Raw genomic sequence first — 19,586 nt, 5'->3', positions numbered from 1 at the left:
TCCATCCTACTTTGGCAAATAAATTTTTATTACAGTAATATTGAAAAAGCTGTGTAACATGATTTTTATACAACAAAGTGTAAAATATCAGATGACTGAATTTATTGCACATATGTGGGTATTCAACGGCAATTTTGGGGTGAGTAAAGACATATATCTTTGATTATTTCTGTTTCTTTTGTTCAGTTCACTTTCAGAAACCCTGCTTATTTTGATTCTATCAGTTATATATTTAGCTATCCTATTATTTGTGTCTTTTCTTGTCTTTTCAAATCTTTATTTTGAAGAAATTTTCTCAAGTTGTCTTACCTTCATTGTATAAAAATTAATTTCATTCTTACAAGGATTTTCTTATAATTTGTGTTTTGTTGGCAGTAGTATTAAATAAAACATGTATACTTAAATATATTTAATCAAAAATTAAAATTAAATATTAAAATTATTTTCATGTTTTCAAAAGTTTATTTTAAAATATTCAAAATTATTTGTTAAAATTAAAAGACAAATGAATATAATTAATGTTTCAATTTTAAGTAAAAATTTAAATAAAACAGTTTAATTTTTTGAAACTTTAATGAAGTATTATTAAATGGTTTGTACAAATAAAACTGTGTAGTTCTAGTGTTCAATGTTTATCTTATTGCCAATGTAAAGATTCAGCTTTATTTCACACATTACTTCTACAACTATTTATACACAAATTTCATAGTAATAATGTGTTAGTTAATATTGCAGTGTTGAACTCTGTGTACTTTTTGTGCAAATACATTGTGATTCTTTTTTTGCAATTATAGGGTTTGAATGCATGCGGGGCTCATGCATGCTAGGCAAGCCCTCTACCATTGGGCTACACCCCCAGCCCTTCATTTAGGGTCTTTGAACCAGAAGAGCTCTGCTACTTTTCCTCCTTAATATTGCCTATTTGAAGAAACAAGATCAGTTGTTTGAAGGATGATCCACAGCCTAGATTTGTCTGATGGTTTAACTTGTTCTTCTATCCTTTACCAGTTTATTTTTCATAAACTGGAATTTTAGCTTAAAGGCTGAGCTAGACCTTGTTAAACTTTTTGGTCAGAGTGCTTCATGGTTGGTGCTGTTATGTTATATTGTACGTCATTAGTAAGCACATGATTAATGGCAAGCTTGATCATGGGGCTGAGATGATTATGTCAGGCCTCTCCATTGTAACAATGTGTTTTTCTTTAGCAAGAACCAAGTAATCTGTGGGATAATACTTTGGTTCTGTGCCAATATCTTCTTTTCTAACAACATTTTACATCATGGTTGTGGCATCCTCATCTGAATTATTTCTGTAGAAAGGATTTCCAATTAAATTCTTTTAGTTTTATTAACTGGAATTTTTCTATAAAGAAGAATTTCCTCATTACCTGCAGTTAAATTATAGTTCCTCCCCCAAAGCAGGGTAAATGTTTTATTCTTTCTTTCAAACTATCAATTTTTAGAGTAAAGAACTGGCTACCTATAAAGAATAAGGAGGGCATGAAGAGGGAACATGGATAAAAGCAAGACTTCTCTGAGTATAACCTTTCACATAGTTTTGATTTTCTTTACCAATGTGTTCTATATATTTAAAAAATTTAAAACAGTATAAAGCAAACATTCAAATTTAACTCAAGAAAAAAGCGCCTGTTTTATTTCATATTTCTTGGGAGAAAATGATTATCCCAAGTCACTGTTGTATGTAATACTCTACCTGTACCTATTTAAAAGGATACATTGTAAGAACAAAAAGAACTACAAAGAAATCTTAAAACTTCAATAGGTAATTTCATTTCTAATAGCAAAATTGGTACTAGAATTATCAACCAAGATTTTCACCACCAGAGAAAAGAGGTACAAATATAACTTTAAAGGGCTGGGGCGGCATGCAAGAGGCCCTGGGTTCAATCTTCGGCACCACAGAAAATAAATGGAAAAAAAAAACAAATATAACAACAAATGCTCATAAAGATGCTATAAGAATAAATATGAATTATAAACATCAATATGAACTCATTTAAAATATTTAAGTGCATTTCCTAGTTTTGCCTATTCCAAGAACCTAGATCCAAGGATGCCCCAACTGGTAAAAGTAAGATTTCCAGGCTTATATGATCTCACACACAAACTTTACATTTGCCTATAGTAAAATTGCAAAGCTAACTAAACCCAGTCTCCTTCTCCAGAAAGGTGCCTGTATCCGGCAGGTCAACAACCAGAGGGAAACCTATCCACACTAAGTTCACCACCCGGAGCCTTAAGAGGGCCTCAGCACTACCTCACAAGGTAGTACACATCCCTGGCCCACTCTCTCTACTCCTTTCCTAACTATTCCACACTTCTCTTTTCTCACACTTCCAAGTCACTTACTTTGCCCTCACTCTGATGGTGTTGCTTCTTAATACTATGAGAAAATAGGAGCAATCAGAGAACTTCCTAGGTTCCCATCACTGCATTTATCAATTACACAATTACATTTATCCTGGCTTCCTATCTGCTCCTACAGAACTGCCCTATCCTCCAGGGAGACAGAAGACCCCACGCTCTTTGCCCTACTCCATGACATTACTTCAGCATTTTCTCTATATATCATTATTCATGCCTCATTTTAACTATTCTTTTCAGCATATAGATGCATTATTTCTTCACCTCTAGGAAACTTCTCCTAACCCCACTTCCTCTGCCAGTCATCTGCAGTTTCTCTTCTTTACAGCAAGACTCCTCAAAAGAGTGATCTGTACTTTATATAGGATCCATGAAAGTATCATCCATATAAATCTATAGAACAAGCCGGGAACAGTGGCACACCACTGGGGAGTCTGAGGTAGGAGGATTGCAAGTTCAAGGCCAGCCACAGAAACATAGCAAGACCCTTAGTAATTTAGCAAAAACCTGTCTCAAAAAATAAAAAATAAAAAGGACTGGGGATGTAGCTTAGTGGTAAAGTGTCTCCCATACCAAAATAAATAAATAATAAGAAATGAATCTTTAGAACATTTCTATCTCTCCAGGAGATTTCCTCAGGCACCTTCTTAGTATCAAAAGGTAATCAATATTCTGTTTTCTATCATTATTAAATTTTTCTTGATATGAACTTCATTTATACACATTATATAGTATATACTGTTTTCAGTTCTTTCACTAAATACAGCATCTATAATCCTAACCTATTTTGCTTCAAGTATTCATTGTTTTTGTTTTTTTTAAAATATACTTCTCCCTTGATACCTGTGTAGGAGGTATGGGGGATGTGTATATGTTATATGCAATACTATGACATTTTATATAAGGAACTTGAATATCCAAAATATTGAATATTTTGGTCTCAGTGGCAAAAAAATCCTTGGATATTCAAGTTCCTTATGTAAAATGACATAATATTTGCATTGGTATATAACCTACACACATCTCCTATAGTTCAAATCACTTCTGGATTACTTCTAATACTTACTACAATGTAAATGCCATGTAAATAGTAGATGTACTGTATGGTTTAGGCATTAATGACAAGGGAAAAAAGTCCATACATGTTCAGTACACACGATTTTTCTCTTAAATATTTTTATTAAGGTTGGTGGTACTTGAGAATGGAGAACCAGCAGATACCAAACGCCAACTATACCATGTAGTTTTGCATTAAAAGACTGTACCATAGTTGATTCATTCCTTTATTTTTACTTTTATTTATTTTTATTTTTTGGTACTAGGATTGAATCCAGGGGCACTCAACCACAGAGCCACATCCCCAGTTGTTTCTTGTATTTTATTTATGGACAGGGTCTCGCTAAATTGCTTAGGGTCTTGCTAAATTGCTGAGGCTGGCTTTAAACCTGAGATTTTCCTGCCTCAGCCTCCTGAGCTGCTGGGATTACAAGCGTGCACTACCATACCTGGAGATTCATTTATTTATTGACGGACATTTGAATGGCTTCTAGGTTTTGACTATTATGAAGAAAACATTATTAATTTTTTTGGTGGATATGTCCATTCTTTCTTTTGGTATATAACTAAGAGTAGAAATGTTAGGTCATAGGATAGGAATATATTTTGTTTAAGCACATGGTGCCATCAATTTTCCTACTGCCATCAATTTTTCTAAGTGGCTGAGCTGATTTACCTTCCCATCAGCAGTGTGTCAAAGTTCCAATTGTTGTTCCATAGTTTCATGAATATCGATATTAGCAATCTTTTTAATTCTAGCCATTCTGGTATGTATGCTATCTCATAGTAGTTTTAGTAGTTATTTCTGAAGCAAATAATTATATCGAGTGCATTTTCATATTCTTGGTCATTTGAATAGCCTCTTTTGTAACAGGACTGTTCAAGTCTTTTGCCCATTTAAAAAAAAATTGATTATTTGTCATTGTCTTACTGATTTGGATGTGAGTCCTCTATTGGATATATGCATAGTGGAAATATCTTGGTCTGTGGTTTGCTGTTTTGCTTGATTGTGTCTTTGATGAATTTAGTTCTTCATGAAGTCAGTCTTTTATGGTTAATGTTCTATTTAAAATGGTCTGTCTTGGAGAAATTCTCCTGTTGTATACTAAAGCTCTGTTTTATGCATTTAGAAATGTGATACATCTCCAATTACTTTTTATCTATCATTGTTTGGTAGAGGTCAAGTTTCATTACATTGCATAAAATATCCACTAATTCCAATACCAGTTATTGAAAAATCATTCATTCCCTCATAGGCTTGCAATGATATTTGACTTTTTCTGACTGTCCTCTTTCATTGACCTGCTTATGTATTTCTATGCCAGTCTCACATTGTCTTAACTAACTCTGCACTAAATCTTGAATTCTGGCAGTATAAATCCTTCAAATTTGTTCTTTTTCAAGTGTGATGAAGCTTTTCTTGTCCCTACCCCATTTTATTTAAACTTGCAAGTTAATACATATTTATGAAACAGATAAGACCAATCTTAGGTTATCAGCAATCAGTTGATAGAAAAAATTCTCTCCCATGATGCTTGGGGCAAATATTTTGAAGATTCCCTGAGGACAAAAAATCACCACTAATATTTTATTGTCTATAGTTCACATATTCTTATTCCTTCATCCTCCCCAGGCCACCGTGTTAAAATGGGGGTGAAGTTATTGCCTTATACTAGATCCATTTTGTTTATTTTGATCACAGTGAAAAAGTGGAGGGTTAACAATGATACCTGTGACATTGAAATAAGACACAGAATAGATCTAATCTCTTTTATCCTGTGTATCATCATTGACACTATCAGAGTCTATTAATAGTGTACTGAGAAATTTATATAGAGATCAGTAGTTCTCAACTAAGGGCAATTTTTGACACTTAGAGGACATCTGGCAATGTCTGGAGACATTTTTTTGGGTCGCAGGGGGACCTAAGGGGGGAAAGGAGCTACTGACATCTAGTGGGGAGAGACTAAGAATGCTGCTGAACACCCACAATGCACCGGACAGCACCCTTTCCAACAGGGAATGATCCAGCCCCAAATGTTGTACTGCCAAGTCTAAGCACCCCCAACCTAGACCGTCACATCCTTCCCTAACAAGTGGCCAGTGCCTCTCATATGCTAGGCAAACAGCTGGAAAACAGCACACCCATATACTTCTATGTTATTTGAGAAATAAAGGAAGAGAACAGAAAGCAGTTGCTACGAAGAAGAAATATGGTAGAAGGGTGCTGAAGTAGAATCTAAGCATAAATAGAAATCATATCCAGATTGCCAGAAAATGAACTAAAGAAGGAAGAAGGAAGAGGTGGTAATGTGAACTGGGTGGTGTATAGCAGCTCCCCAGGGAGTTAGAGAAAAGTTTCTTCTGTAGGAAACCATTTTCTCTGATAGATCATTGTAATTTGGAAGGGGATAGAAATAAACCACCCTACTCTCAAACTTTCCAGAGGAAATTAATTTTTGGTAACTACACTTTATAGCTAGTGTGCACCTAAAAGCCTTCTCAGTGACCTTACTAACTCCATTAATGCCTTTTACTTTCCTTGCTCTTTCCCGCTTTCCCTCGTTTGCTTCTGGTTTTTCTTTCCTACATTTCGAATTCTAGGTTTGGAGACCACCCATACTTTTTCCCTCTGTTGGGCTATTTTTGTTGCATTCAAGTATCTGTTTATCACCTTAAAAGTTTTAAATTTTATTAAATTATTATTTTTTTAGTTATAGATGTACACAGACATTTATTTTATTTTATTTATTTTTATGGGATGCTGAGGATTGAACCCAGTGCCTCATATATGCTAGGCAAGTGCTCTACCACAATGACGACCTCAGCCCATAAACCTTTACTTAAACCATTTCTCTGTTCCTATTTTTAGCAAAACTCATAAAGGTATTTATACAACATGTTGAATTTCTTCCAATTTTTGCTTGAGGTCACTTCAATAAGTCTGTGCCTACTTTCTAGCCTGGTTCCCTGCTTCCATCATTGCTCATCTATATTCTCAGCCCAGTCCTTTAAAACCATCCTTTAAAAGTACAATACCGTTGCTCAAAATACTACATTTTCTCTTTATTTTTTAGAAGAGCCAAGATTCTTTCATATTTACAAGATCTTACATGTTCTGGCTGTGTTTACCTCTCCAATTCCCTATCTCTTATTGATCTCTTCCTTGTTCATTTCTGCTACTCTAGTCTCCTCGATGTTTCTGGAATATTCCAGACTCAAGACCTTGCCACTGCTTCTTTTCTCCAGACGTCTATTTGGCACAATTTTTCACCTTCTCAAGTCATTGCTCCTTGAGGTCCACCCTACAACCCCTTTATTTGTAAAGTCTCATGTTGTATCAATTATATTTCTCACCCACCCACCTCCATTTTTTATAGCAATATCAACTGCTACAATTGTCCATTCATTCAAGATATTTTGATTACATAGTGTGTGCCAGGTATAGTACTAGCTGCTGGGAATATATTAGTAAACAAAATGGACAAGACTGTCTGCTTTTCTGGAGCTTACAGCCAGATGGAGAAGACAAATATAATAAGGAAATTATATACTTTTAGTAGCAAAACAATTTAATGGTGGCTCAAATTAACTTGTGAGAGGTAGCTAAAACATCTCAGAGGGAATTTTATATTAGAAAAGAAAAAGGCTATAGATGAATTCATCATAAGAAAATTCATCATAAGAAATTTCATCATCAGAAATTTGAAAAGAAATAAAAAGAAGTTTTAAAGGAAAGAGACTAAATGAAACAAAACAAATACACAAAAGAGGACCAACAAAGCTAAATGTTGGGTCTTTATAAAGATTAATGAATTTGGGCTGGAGATGTGGCTCAGCGGTGGCGCGCTCGCCTGGCATGCGTGCGGCCCGGGTTCGATCCTCAGCACCACATACAAACAAAGATGTTGTGTCCGCCGAGAACTAAAAAATAAATATTAAAAATTCTCTCTCTCTCACTCTCTCTTTAAAAAAAAAAAAAATAAAAAATAAAGATTAATGAATTAATTAATCTGGTCAGGAAAGAAAGCACAAATAACTAAGATCAGGAATTTTGGAGGGTCATATAGATCCTACAGATACTTAAAAATATAATGAAGATATTTTAACAAATTTATGCAAATAAATTTGAAAAATGTGATTTAACTGGAAAAATTCTGACAAAATGCAGCTTACTAAACTTATAGAAGAAAAAGAGTCATATTATTATTAAAGTAACTGAATTTATTATTGAAAACTTTTCACACATATGCAAAGGTATCCAAGCCCAGATTACACCAAATATGAATTTGCCAAACATTTAGTTAGAAAAAAATTCTAGTCTTCTTTTTTTTTTTTTTTTGAGAATGAGAATTTTTTAATATTTATTTTTTAGTTATTGGAGGATACAACATCTTTGTATGTGGTGCTGGAATGTGGCTCAAGCGGTAGCGCGCTCGCCTGGCATGCATGCAGCCCGGGTTCGATCCTCAGCACCACATACAAATTCTAGTCTTCTAAACGCTTCCAGAGAAGAGAAAATGAGGAAAGTTTCCCAACTAATTCTATAAGTCTAGCAAATATTTTTTTTTTAAAGAGAGAGAGAGAGAGAGAGAGAGAGAGAGAGAGAGAGAGAGAGAGAGAATTTTATTTTTAATATTTATTTTTTGGTTTTCGGTGGACACAACATCTTTGTTTGTATGTGGTGCTGAGGATGGAACCTGGGCTGCACGCATGCCAGGCGAGCACACTACCGCTTGAGCCTCATCCCCAGCCCAAGTCTAGCAAATCTTGATAGAAAATTGCAACAAGGACAAAATGAGAAAATAAAATTAAAGATCAATTTTATTTATGAACATGGATGTTAATATTCTAAATAAAAATATTTCAAAACCAATTCAACATTATATAAACAAGTCATGACCACACTGAATTTATGTGAGGATTTCAAAGTTGGTTTGAAAACTTTAGCAACAGGGCTAGGGTTGTGGTTCTGTGGTAAAGCGCCTGCCTAGCATGTGTAAGGCACTGGATTTTCGTTCCCTAACACCATATGAAAAAATAAAGGTATTGTGTCCATCTACAACTAAAAAAAAATTAATAATAATAAAAATTTTAGCTACATAACTCACCAATTAGTTAGATTAAAGGAGAAAAAAATCATAGGATTATCTCAATAAATATAGAAAAGATAGAAAATTCAACATCCATTATTTTAAAATACTCAGGAAAATATGAACAGCAGAGAATTTCATTAATCAAAGAGCATTTATAAAAATTTACAGCTAATATTATTCTTAACTAGGAAAAGTAAAAAGATTTTCCTTTGAGAATAGGAGAAAGAAGATCTGCCCACTTCTATTCAACATTTACTGAGATGCTCAAGAGGGCACTAAATCTGGAAATGGCAATGCATAGGAGTAGGACATAAGAAAATGAAATTGTCATAATTTGCAGTTAATGGGATTATGAACTTAGAATTTATCTGGGTTCGGGCTGGTGCTGTAGCTCAGTGGTAGAGTGCTTGCCTTGCAAATGTGAGGCACTGGGTTCGATCCTCAGCACCACATAAAAATAAATAAATAAAATAAAGAATTTATCAGGGTTCCTGAATTTATGAGCAGTAAAATCATGTTTTATATGCTATTAACAAACAGAAAATGACATTTAAGACAGCCAATATTAGTATTAGCATAAAAATATGTAAAGAGCAGAACTAATGAAAATATATGAAAGACCATCATTCAGAAACCTAAAAGCATTACTGAGAGAAATTTTCCAAACCTAAATAAGTGGAAAGATAAAGCCATATTAATGGAATGGAATGTCCAATACTTTAAAGCCACTAATTCAACCAAATTGGTCCAAGATCTATAGATTTAATGCAATATTAATCAAAATGATGATAAAAATAGTGTATGTAAATTGAAATATTTAAATTTATGTGGCAATAAAAGGTTAAGAGTAGATAAGATATTCATAGAGAAGAATTTATCAAGAGAGTTTGTTCTACCAAGGTTCAAGGCTTTCTTTTTGCATATTAGGAATTTTTAAAATATGGCCTTTTGGTACAAAAATCCAGAAAATACATCATCAGAATAGAATAAAAAAAACTCAGAAATAGACTCATGCCTGTATTAATACTGATTCATGACAAAAATAACGCTGTCAATCAGTGAGGGGCAAGATGACTTTTTTCAATATGCCATGCAGGCAAAATTAGATATTGAATGGTAAAAGAGAACTTTAAGCCCAATTCATACTATTCACAACTGATACATAATCCTAGATGGGATAAAGATTCAAAAGAAAGGCCAAACAATGAAGCTTTTAGAAGATAGTATCTTCATGACCTCTGGCAATGGAGATTTCCTAAAGGAGACCAAAACAAACAAACCAAACAAGGACAAAAAGTCCAAATAAAAATCGATGTTCAAAAAAGAATGAATTTGGGCTGGAGATGTGGCTCAAGCGGTAGCGCGCTTGCCTGGCATGCGTGCAGCCCGGGTTTGATCCTCAGCACCACATACAAACAAAGATGTTGTGTCCGCCGAAAACTAAAAAATAAATATTAAAATTCTCTCTCTCTCTCTCTCTCTCTCTCTCTCTCTTAAAAAAAAAGAAAAAAGAAAAAAGAATGAATTTGGATAGATTAAAATTAAAAGTATATGTTTATAAAAAAGACTATTAAGAAAAAGACAATGTAGTGGGAGGAGAAAACTGCAACACATATCCAATTAAGTACATATAACCAGAATATGTAAAGAACTTCAAAATCAATAAGGAAAATTACAGACAACTCTATAGAAAAAGAGGAGAAAGATCTCACCAACTTTTCAAAGGAATATTTCTATGGTTTATAAAACTATGAAAAAGTGCTGAATCTCATTGGTACTTGTAAAAAGGCAAGTAAAAATGACAATAAGATAGAACCCCACACTTATCAGAAAGGCATATGCAGTCCTGCAAAAATCAAAAAGTTTGACAAAAATGGAAGATTCAAACATTATAAATATATTGATGGACTTAAATCTTATCACATTAATATTTTCATTAAATATTAATGGACTAAACACTCCAATTAAAAGGCAGAGATTTTCAGTATGTGTTAAAAAAGCAAGACTGTCTCAAATGTATATTATCTTTAAATATAAAGTTCAAAAATATAAAATGGATAGATAAAAATATAAAATGGATAGATTAGAAACAAATGGATAGAAATAAAGAACTAGCACCACAAAAGAAGCTTACAGCATAATCTCCCATATAGTGCATAAACTTTAAATAAAACATTAACAGAATCCAGTAGCACACTAAATCAGTGATACTCTATGCCCTCATTAAATTCATATCAGGATTACAAGGACAAGTTACTAAGAAAACTATAATAACTCACCAGATTAATAGACACAAAGAAAAATATGAGAGGATTATATCTATAATTTATCTATTTAAAAATTCAACATCTATTGTTCATTTAAAAAATAGTAAAAATTAGTAGAAATTTCCTTAAAGTATTTTTATTTTTTAAAGAACTCATGTATAGACTGCACTATTCTGTTATCCAGAGGTTCTGGGAAAGAATTCTCTCCCAAGTTCCTTCAGGTTGTTGACAGTGTTTAGCTCTTTGTTACTTGGAGGACTGTAGTTCCCATTTCTTTGCTGGTGTTAATATTCCTCACCATGTGACCCCTTCCATTTCAAAGCCAGTACTGACATGACAAATTCTTCTCATACTTGGAATCTGATTTCCACTACCAGCTGGTGAAAACTCTGTTATTAGAACAGGTCAACCCAGATTGTCTGTTATAAGCCAATGATTAGTAACCTTAATGATATATATATGCAAAATTTCTTTTGCCATGTAACTAATATAATTATGGTAGAAACACCCAGAATGTAGAGAACATGGAGACCATCTTAGCATTGTGACTACAACAGAAGTTTAGAGAAATAAGTATAACATAGTGAAGGTAGGGTATAAAGAGAGAACACAGAGATACCATGAGACTATAAAATAATTTTAACAACAGGTGATTTTGCTGTTGTAATTTAAAAAATAATCTAAAGTTGAAAAAATAATTCTCATGAAAACAACGTTAAGAGACACAAAAAAGTACAAATATTGAACTTCAATTTTTAAACAAATTGCATATTTTTGTCTCAGTACAGTGCTGAACACATAGCCACTGCCACCAACCACTTTTGTCATTAATTATTTGAAGCCACTCTAAAATTCTGTTCTCTGATCATCACAAGATTTTTATGTGAAATAATTTGAAGATGTATTTCTGGAACTTTTTACAAAATTTTCATAGTAATTATGTTTCAGAAGTAGTCTCTACACAATAAAAGAGGATTAAATTTGGGGTATTTTTCTTTCTTAATTTATTGGTACAAAATAGATCAGTAAGATTTTTTTTAAGGGACCAGTGGAAATCACTCAGATGCACTATGATTAGTCATCCCACAATATTTCAAACTATTGTGGGCTGGGGGTGTAGTTCAGTGAAATAGTACTTAACTAACATGCATGAGGTCCTGGGTTTGATTCCCAGCATCTCTCACACACCAAAAAAAATAGCTAACTGAAAGTGTGTAACTAATTCTGTTCTATGTGAAGCACTAATGCTACATGAAAATATTTTTAGACATTTTAAATATTATTTTATTTAGACTAACATTTGTTAAATTACCTTTAAGCACCTTTTCAATGAAACATAATCCACTTTAAGATATAAGGTTTTATAATAAATAAGCATTAGCAGATTTTGTGGAGCATTTACATTGTATAGAGTGTTATTTTGCTTTCTGAGGATCACTTCTTAGAAACAAGCCCAAATTAATCCCTGACAGGGTATCCAGGTTTGCTCATTACAGTTTGAGCCTCAGACAGGGCTTGAATGCATTGAAGTCAATATCTTTGTTCCAACTGTTCATTCATACAAACATGTAATTCGAATAACAGGAACCTATTCAGAAAGCCCTAGTTCTACACCATCCACTGCTCACAAAACCTCTTCTTATATATGCACACTTGCCTTTAAGTTTGTTTTTTTTCAAACTGGGGATTAACTAAGAAGTGCTTTACCACTGAGCCACATCCCCAGCCCTCTTTATTTTTATTTTTTTTTTTTATTGTTGGTCATTCAAAACATTACATAGTTCTTAATACATCATATTTCACAGTTTGATTCAAGTGGGTTATGAACTCCCAATTTTACCCCGTATACAGATTGCTGTATCACATCAGTTACCCTTCCATTGATTGACATATTGCCTTTCTCTTGTCTGATGTATTCTGCTGTCTGTCCTATTCTCTACTATCCCCCCTCCCCTCCCCTCCCCTCCCCTCCCCTCCCTTCCCCTTTTCTCTCTCTACCCCTTCTACTGTAGATCATTTCTTCCATTTGTATTATCTTGTCTTACCCCTCCTTTCCTCTTATATGTCATTTTTGTATAACCCTGAGGATCGCCTTCCATTACCATGCGATTTCCCTTCTCACTCCCTTTCCCTCCCACCTCTCATCCCTGTTTAATGTAAATCTTCTTCTCAAGCTCTTCGTCCCTACCCTGTCCTTGTTTACTCCCCTTATATCAAAGGAGTCATTTGGTATTTGTTTTTTAAAGATTGACTAGCTTCACTTAGCATAATCTGCTCTAATGCCATCCATTTCCCTCCAAATTCTATGATTTTGTCATTTTTTAATGCAGAATAATACTCCATAGTATATAAATGCCACATTTTTTTTATCCATTCATCTATTGAAGGGCATCTAGGCTGGTTCCACAGTCTTGCTATCGTGAATTGAGCTGCTATGAACATCGATGTTGCAGTGTCCCTGTAGCATGCTCTTGTTAGGGCTTTAGGGAATAGACCGAGAAGGGGAATAGCTGGGTCGAATGGTGGTTCCATTCCCAGCTTTCCGAGAAATCTCCATACTGCTTTCCAAATTGGCTGCACTAATTTGCAGTCCCACCAGCACTGAACAAGAGTGCCCTTTTCCCCGCATCCTCTCCAGCACTTATTGTTGTTTGACTTCCTAATGGCTGCCAGTCTTACTGGAGTGAGATGGTATCTTAGGGTAGTTTTGATTTGCATTTCTCTGACTGCTAGCGATGGTGAGCATTTTTTCATGTACTTGTTGATTGATTGTATGTCCTCCTCTGAGAAGTGTCTGTTCAGGTCCTTGGCCCATTTATTGATTGGGTTATTTGTTATCTTATTGTCTAATTTTTTGAGTTCTTTGTATATTCTGGTTATTAGGGCTCTATCTGAAGTGTGTGGAGTAAAGATTTGTTCCCAGGATGTAGGTTCCCTGTTTATCTCTCTTATTGTTTCTTTTGCTGAGAAAAAACTTTTTAGTTTGAGTAAGTCCCATTTGTTGATTCTATTTGTTAACTCTAGCGCTATGGGTGTCCTATTGAGGAATTTGGAGCCCGATCCCACAGCGTGTAGATCATAACCAACTTTTTCTTCTATCAGATGCCATGTCTCTGATTTAATATCAAGCTCCTTGATCCATTTTGAGTTAACTTTTGTGCGCGGCGAGAGATAGGGATTCAGATTCATTTTGGTGCAAATGGATTTCCAGTTTTCCCAGCACCATTTGTTGAAGATGCTATCCTTCCTCCATTGCATGCTTTTAGCCCCTTTATCAAAAATAAGATAGTTGTAGTTTTGTGGATTGGTTACTGAGTCCTCTATTCTGTACCATTGGTCCACCCGCCTGTTTTGGTACCAGTACCATGCTGTTTTTGTTACTATTGCTCTGTAGTATAGTTTGAAGTCTGGTATCGCTATACCGCCTGATTCACACTTCCTGCTTAGTATTGTTTTTGCTATTCTGGGTCTTTTATTATTCCATATGAATTTCATGATTCTTTTATCGATTTCTACAAGATATGCTGTTGGGATTTTGATTGGCATTGCATTGAACTTATATAGGACTTTTGGTAATATCGCCATTTTGATGATGTTAGTTCTGCCTATCCATGAGCAGGGTATATTTTTCCATCTTCTAAGGTCTTCTTCTATGTCTTTCTTTAGGGTTCTGTAATTTTCATTGTATAAATCTTTCACCTCTTTTGTTAGGTTGATTCCCAAGTATTTTATTTTTTTGGGGGATATTGTGAATGGAGTAGTTGTCCTCATTTCCGTTTCAGAGGATTTGTCGCTGATATACAGGAATGCCTTTGATTTATGCGTGTTGATCTTATATCCTGCCACTTTGCTGAATTCATTTATTAGCTCTAATAGCTTCTTTGTAGACCCTTTTGGGTCTGCTAGGTATAGAATCATATCATCTGCAAATAGTGATAATTTAAGTTCTTCTTTTCCTATTTTTATGCCTTTAATTTCTTTCGTCTGCCTGATTGCTCTGGCCAGTGTTTCGAGGACTATGTTGAACAGAAGTGGTGAGAGAGGGCATCCCTGTCTTGTACCAGATCTTAGAGGGAATGCCTTCAATTTTTCTCCATTCAGAATGATGCTGGCCTGTGGCTTATCATAGATTGCTTTTACAATGTTGAGGTATGATCCAGTTATCCCTAATTTTTCTAGAGTTTTGAACATAAAGGGATGCTGTACTTTGTCGAAAGCTTTTTCTGCATCTATCGAGATGATCATATGGTTCTTATTTTTAAGTCTATTGATGTGGTGGATAACATTTATTGATTTCCGTATATTGAACCAACCTTGCATACCAGGGATGAATCCTACTTGGTCATGGTGTATAATTTTTTTGATATGTATTTGAATCCGATTCGCCAGAATTTTATTGAGGATTTTTGCATCAAGGTTCATTAGAGATATTGGTCTGTAGTTTTCTTTCTTTGAAGTGTCTTTGTCTGGTTTCGGAATCAGGGTGATGTTGGCCTCGTAGAATGAATTTGGAAGTTCTCCCTCTTTTTCTATTTCCTGAAATAGCTTGAAAAGTATTGGTGTTAGTTCCTCTTTAAAGGTTTTGTAAAACTCTGCTGTATACCCATCCGGTCCTGGGCTTTTCTTAGATGGTAGTCTTTTGATGGTTTCTTCTATTTCCTCTATTGTTATTGGTCTGTTTAGGTTGTCTATATCCTCCTGGCTCAATCTGGGCAGATCATAAGACTCAAGGAATTTATCTATGCCTTCACTATCTTCTATTTTATTGGAGTATAAGGATTCAAAGTAATTTCTGATTATCTTCTGTATTTCTGAAGTGTCTGTTGTGATATTGCCTTTTTCATCCCGTATGCTAGTAATTTGGGTTCTCTCTCTTTTTCTCTTCGTTAGCATGGCTAAGGGTCTGTCAATTTTATTTATTTTTTCAAAGAACCAGCTTTTAGTTTTGTCAATTTTTTCAATTGTTTCTTTTGTTTCAATTTCATTAATTTCAGCTCTGATTTTAATTATTTCTTGCCTTCTACTTCTTTTGCTGTCGTTTTGCTCTTCTTTTTCTAGGATTTTGAGATGAAGTATGAGATCATTTATTTGTTGGTTTTTTCTTTTTTTGAGGAATGAACTCCAAGCAATGAATTTTCCTCTTAGAACTGCTTTCAATGTGTCCCATAGATTCCGATATGTTGTGTCTGTGTTTTCATTTAACTCTAGGAATTTTTTAATTTCCTCCTTGATGTCTTCTAAAACCCATTGATCACTCAGCAACCTATTGTTCATTCTCCAGGTGATGCTTGATTTTTCCTTTCTTCTTTTATCATTGATTTTCAGTTTCATTCCATTATGATCAGACAAGATGCATGGTATTATCTCTACCTCTTTGTATTGTCTAAGAGTTGCCCTGTGACATAGTATATGGTCTATTTTTGAGAAGGTTCCATGTGCTGCTGAGAAAAAAGTGTAGCTACTTGATGTTGGGTGGTATAGTCTATATATGTCAATTAAGTCTAGGTTGTTAATTGTGTTATTCAGTTCTATAGTTTCCTTATTTAACTTTTGTTTGGAAGATCTGTCCAGTGGTGAGAGAGGTGTGTTGAAGTCTCCCATGATTATTGTATGGTGGTCTATTAGACTCTTGAACTTGAGAAGAGTTTGCTTGATGAACACGGCTGCACCATTATTTGGGGCATATATATTTATGATTGTTATGTCTTGTTGGTGTATGGTTCCCTTGAGCAGTATGAAGTGTCCTTCTTTATCCCTTTTGATTAGCTTTGGCTTGAAATCTATTTTATTAGATATGAGTATAGACACTCCTGCTTGTTTCCGTGGTCCATATGAGTGATATGATTTTTCCCAACCTTTCACCTTCAGTCTATGTACATCTTTTCCTATCAAGTGCGTCTCCTGTAAACAGCATATTGTTGGGTCTTGTTTTGTGATCCATTCTACTAGCCTGTGTCTCTTAATTGGTGAGTTTAAGCCATTAACATTTAGGGTTATTATTGAGATATGGTTTGTTCTTCTGTCCATATTTGTTTATTGATGTTACTGAACCTGATTTGTTATCCTCTTGGACTACTTTCCCCCCTTTACTGTCCTACCTCCCATTGTTGGTTATCAATGTTATTTTCCATTTCCTCTTCCTGTAATGTTTTGCCTAGTATTTTTTGAAGAGATGGTTTTCTAGCTGCGAATTCCTTTAACTTTTGTTTGTCGTGGAAGGTTTTAATTTCATCTTCTAACCTGAAGCTTAATTTCGCCGGATACACGATTCTTGGTTGGAATCCATTTTCTTTAAGCGTTTGAAATATGTTATTCCAGGATCTTCTAGCTTTTAGAGTCTGTGTTGAGAGATCAGCTGTTATCCTGATTGGTTTACCCCTAAATGTAATCTGCTTCCTTTCCCTTGTAGCTTTTAAAATTCTCTCCTTATTCTGTATGTTGGACATCTTCATTATAATGTGTCTAGGTGTGGCTCTCTTATGATTTTGCACATTCGGCGTCCTGTAGGCTTCTAGGATTTGGGATTCTGTCTCATTCTTCAAGTCTGGGAAGTTTTCTCGTATTATTTCACTGAATAGATTGCTTAATCCTTTGGTTTGGAGCTCTGTGCCTTCCTGTATCCCAATGACTCTTAAGTTTGGTCTTTTGATATTATCCCATAGCTCTTGGATGTTCTGCTCATGGTTTCTTAGTAGACTTGCTGAGCTATCTATGTTCTTTTCAAGTTGAAATACTCTGTCTTCATTGTCTGATGTTCTATCTTCTAAGTGATCCACTCTGCTGGTAGTATTCTCAATTGAGTTTTTAAGTTGGTTTATTTTTTCCTGCATTTCTAGGATTTCTATTTGTTTGTTTTTTATTACCTCTATCTCCCTGTGAAATTGATCTTTTACTTCCTGGATTTGTTTGTCAATGTGATCTTTCATTATCTGATTTTGCTGTCTCATGTCTTCCTTGAGACTCCAGATCATCTGAAGCATGTATATCCTGACCTCTCTATCTGACATTCCATCTGTTGCACCTACTACCTCTTCTAAAGTTGAGTTGACCTGCATTGCCTGTGATCCTTTCTTTCCTTGTCTTTTCATACTGCTGGCGTTTCTTTCTGCTTGGTGAAACTGTTGTGTTTTGAAATTTTCTCTCTATTTATTTATATTGCTCTTGAGTAGTTGAAAAATCACCCTTGCAGGGCAGGTAGTGGCTGTGATCCTCCTCCAATTGGTGTGATCCGTCTACCACGCTGGCAGGCCCTAGTTCTGCTCTGCTGGTCGGTCAAAGGTCCGCCTACCCAGCAGGCACGAGGAGCACCTCTGTCACTCCGCAGGTTGCTGGGCCTAACCTCCCGATGGGTCGAAGGTTCGCCTAGTTTGCAGTCACTGGGGGAGGGGCCGGTTCCGCCCCTCAGCAGGCCGCTCGGCCCATCTGCCGGTGGTCACAGTCCCGCCTACCTGCAGACACTGGGGGAGGGGACGGGCCTGCCCCTCAGCGAGCCACCGGCCCTGTCCTACTTGTGGGTCCTGTCCGCGTTCCCTGCAGGCACGTGTAGCTATTCTGTCACTCGGCAGGTTGCTGGACCTGACCCGCCCGTGGGTTGCAGGTTTGCCTAGCTTGTAGGCACTGGGGAGGAGAGATATTAGAAGGGGAGGGAAGAAGTCACTAAAGAGAATGAGTATAGGCAGGTAGAATTCAAGGAAGGGGGAATAGGAAAATTGAGAAGAAGTGAGAAGACAAAAGAAAAAAAAAAGTGAAAAGAAAGAAAGAAGAAACGAAAAAAATAAAACTTTAAAACCAAAAAAAAAAAAAAAATTTTTTATAATGATAATAAAAAATGGAAATTAAAGTTTAAAAAATAATAGTAATACTAATAAAATAAAAAGAGTTTAAAAAAATTGAAACCATTAATAAGAAAGTTAAAGAACAACAACTACAACAACAACAAAAAGTGAAAAAAAAAATACTAATAATAATCATTAAAAAAAAATAATAATAATAAATGCAGTCATATAGCTCGATTAGCTTCTCTTCCAGTTGGTGGAGCTATGCCCACTGGGCCAGGCTTCTCTTCTTGATAGGTGGGAGCCAATCACTGTGCCTCAGCTCTTCTTCCCAGACTGTGCGGGTCTCCAATCCTGAGTGCCTAGGACCTTCTCTTGTGGTTCCTCAAGCCAGGCCCCGCTCACCTGTGACACTCACCACAATACTGACTACACGTCAGGTCTGCTGCTCCTGGGAGCCCTGTTTTCATGGGTGCCTGGGCACACCCTTTCTGTTTGCCTCCCTCAGACCCCAAGTTTGTAGGGTTTGGGGCTGAGGGCCCCCAGCGAACTTGTTTGCCCTCAGGTAGCAACTCCCCTGGTAGCTGGTGCAAGGGACCTCTGTTGTCAGCACTGGTGGAAGTAATAGCCGGGAGATCTGCACTGCAGGTCCCACGTCTCTCCTGATTCCCTGGGTCCGGCTATGGTGCTCAGTTGGCTTTTACCTCTGTGAGTTCAGGTGGGCCGACTAGTTATTTCAGTGGGATCGTTAGTGCTGAGTCACTAGAAGGAGGCGAACCAGAACTTGAATGCAGCTGATTCGTGCTCAGTGTGCGTTTTCTGAGGGGCCCAGGCTGTGCGCCCTAGCTCCACGTCAGCTCAACTTTGCCTAGTGATCCTGAGCAAGCAGACTTTAGATAATTTACAGCTCCCTATATCCGCACAATTGAAGAGGTCAGAGACTTGATCTCTCCGCGTCTGCCGCCATGTTAGACCACCTCAGTGACATTCATGTTGCCCTTACAGTT

The sequence above is a fragment of the Urocitellus parryii genome, chromosome 10 (genome assembly GCF_045843805.1).
Source record: "Urocitellus parryii isolate mUroPar1 chromosome 10, mUroPar1.hap1, whole genome shotgun sequence".
Lineage (NCBI taxonomy): Eukaryota > Metazoa > Chordata > Mammalia > Rodentia > Sciuridae > Urocitellus > Urocitellus parryii.
The sequence above is the reverse complement of the archived record's forward strand: the minus strand, read 5'-3'. Positions refer to the sequence as shown.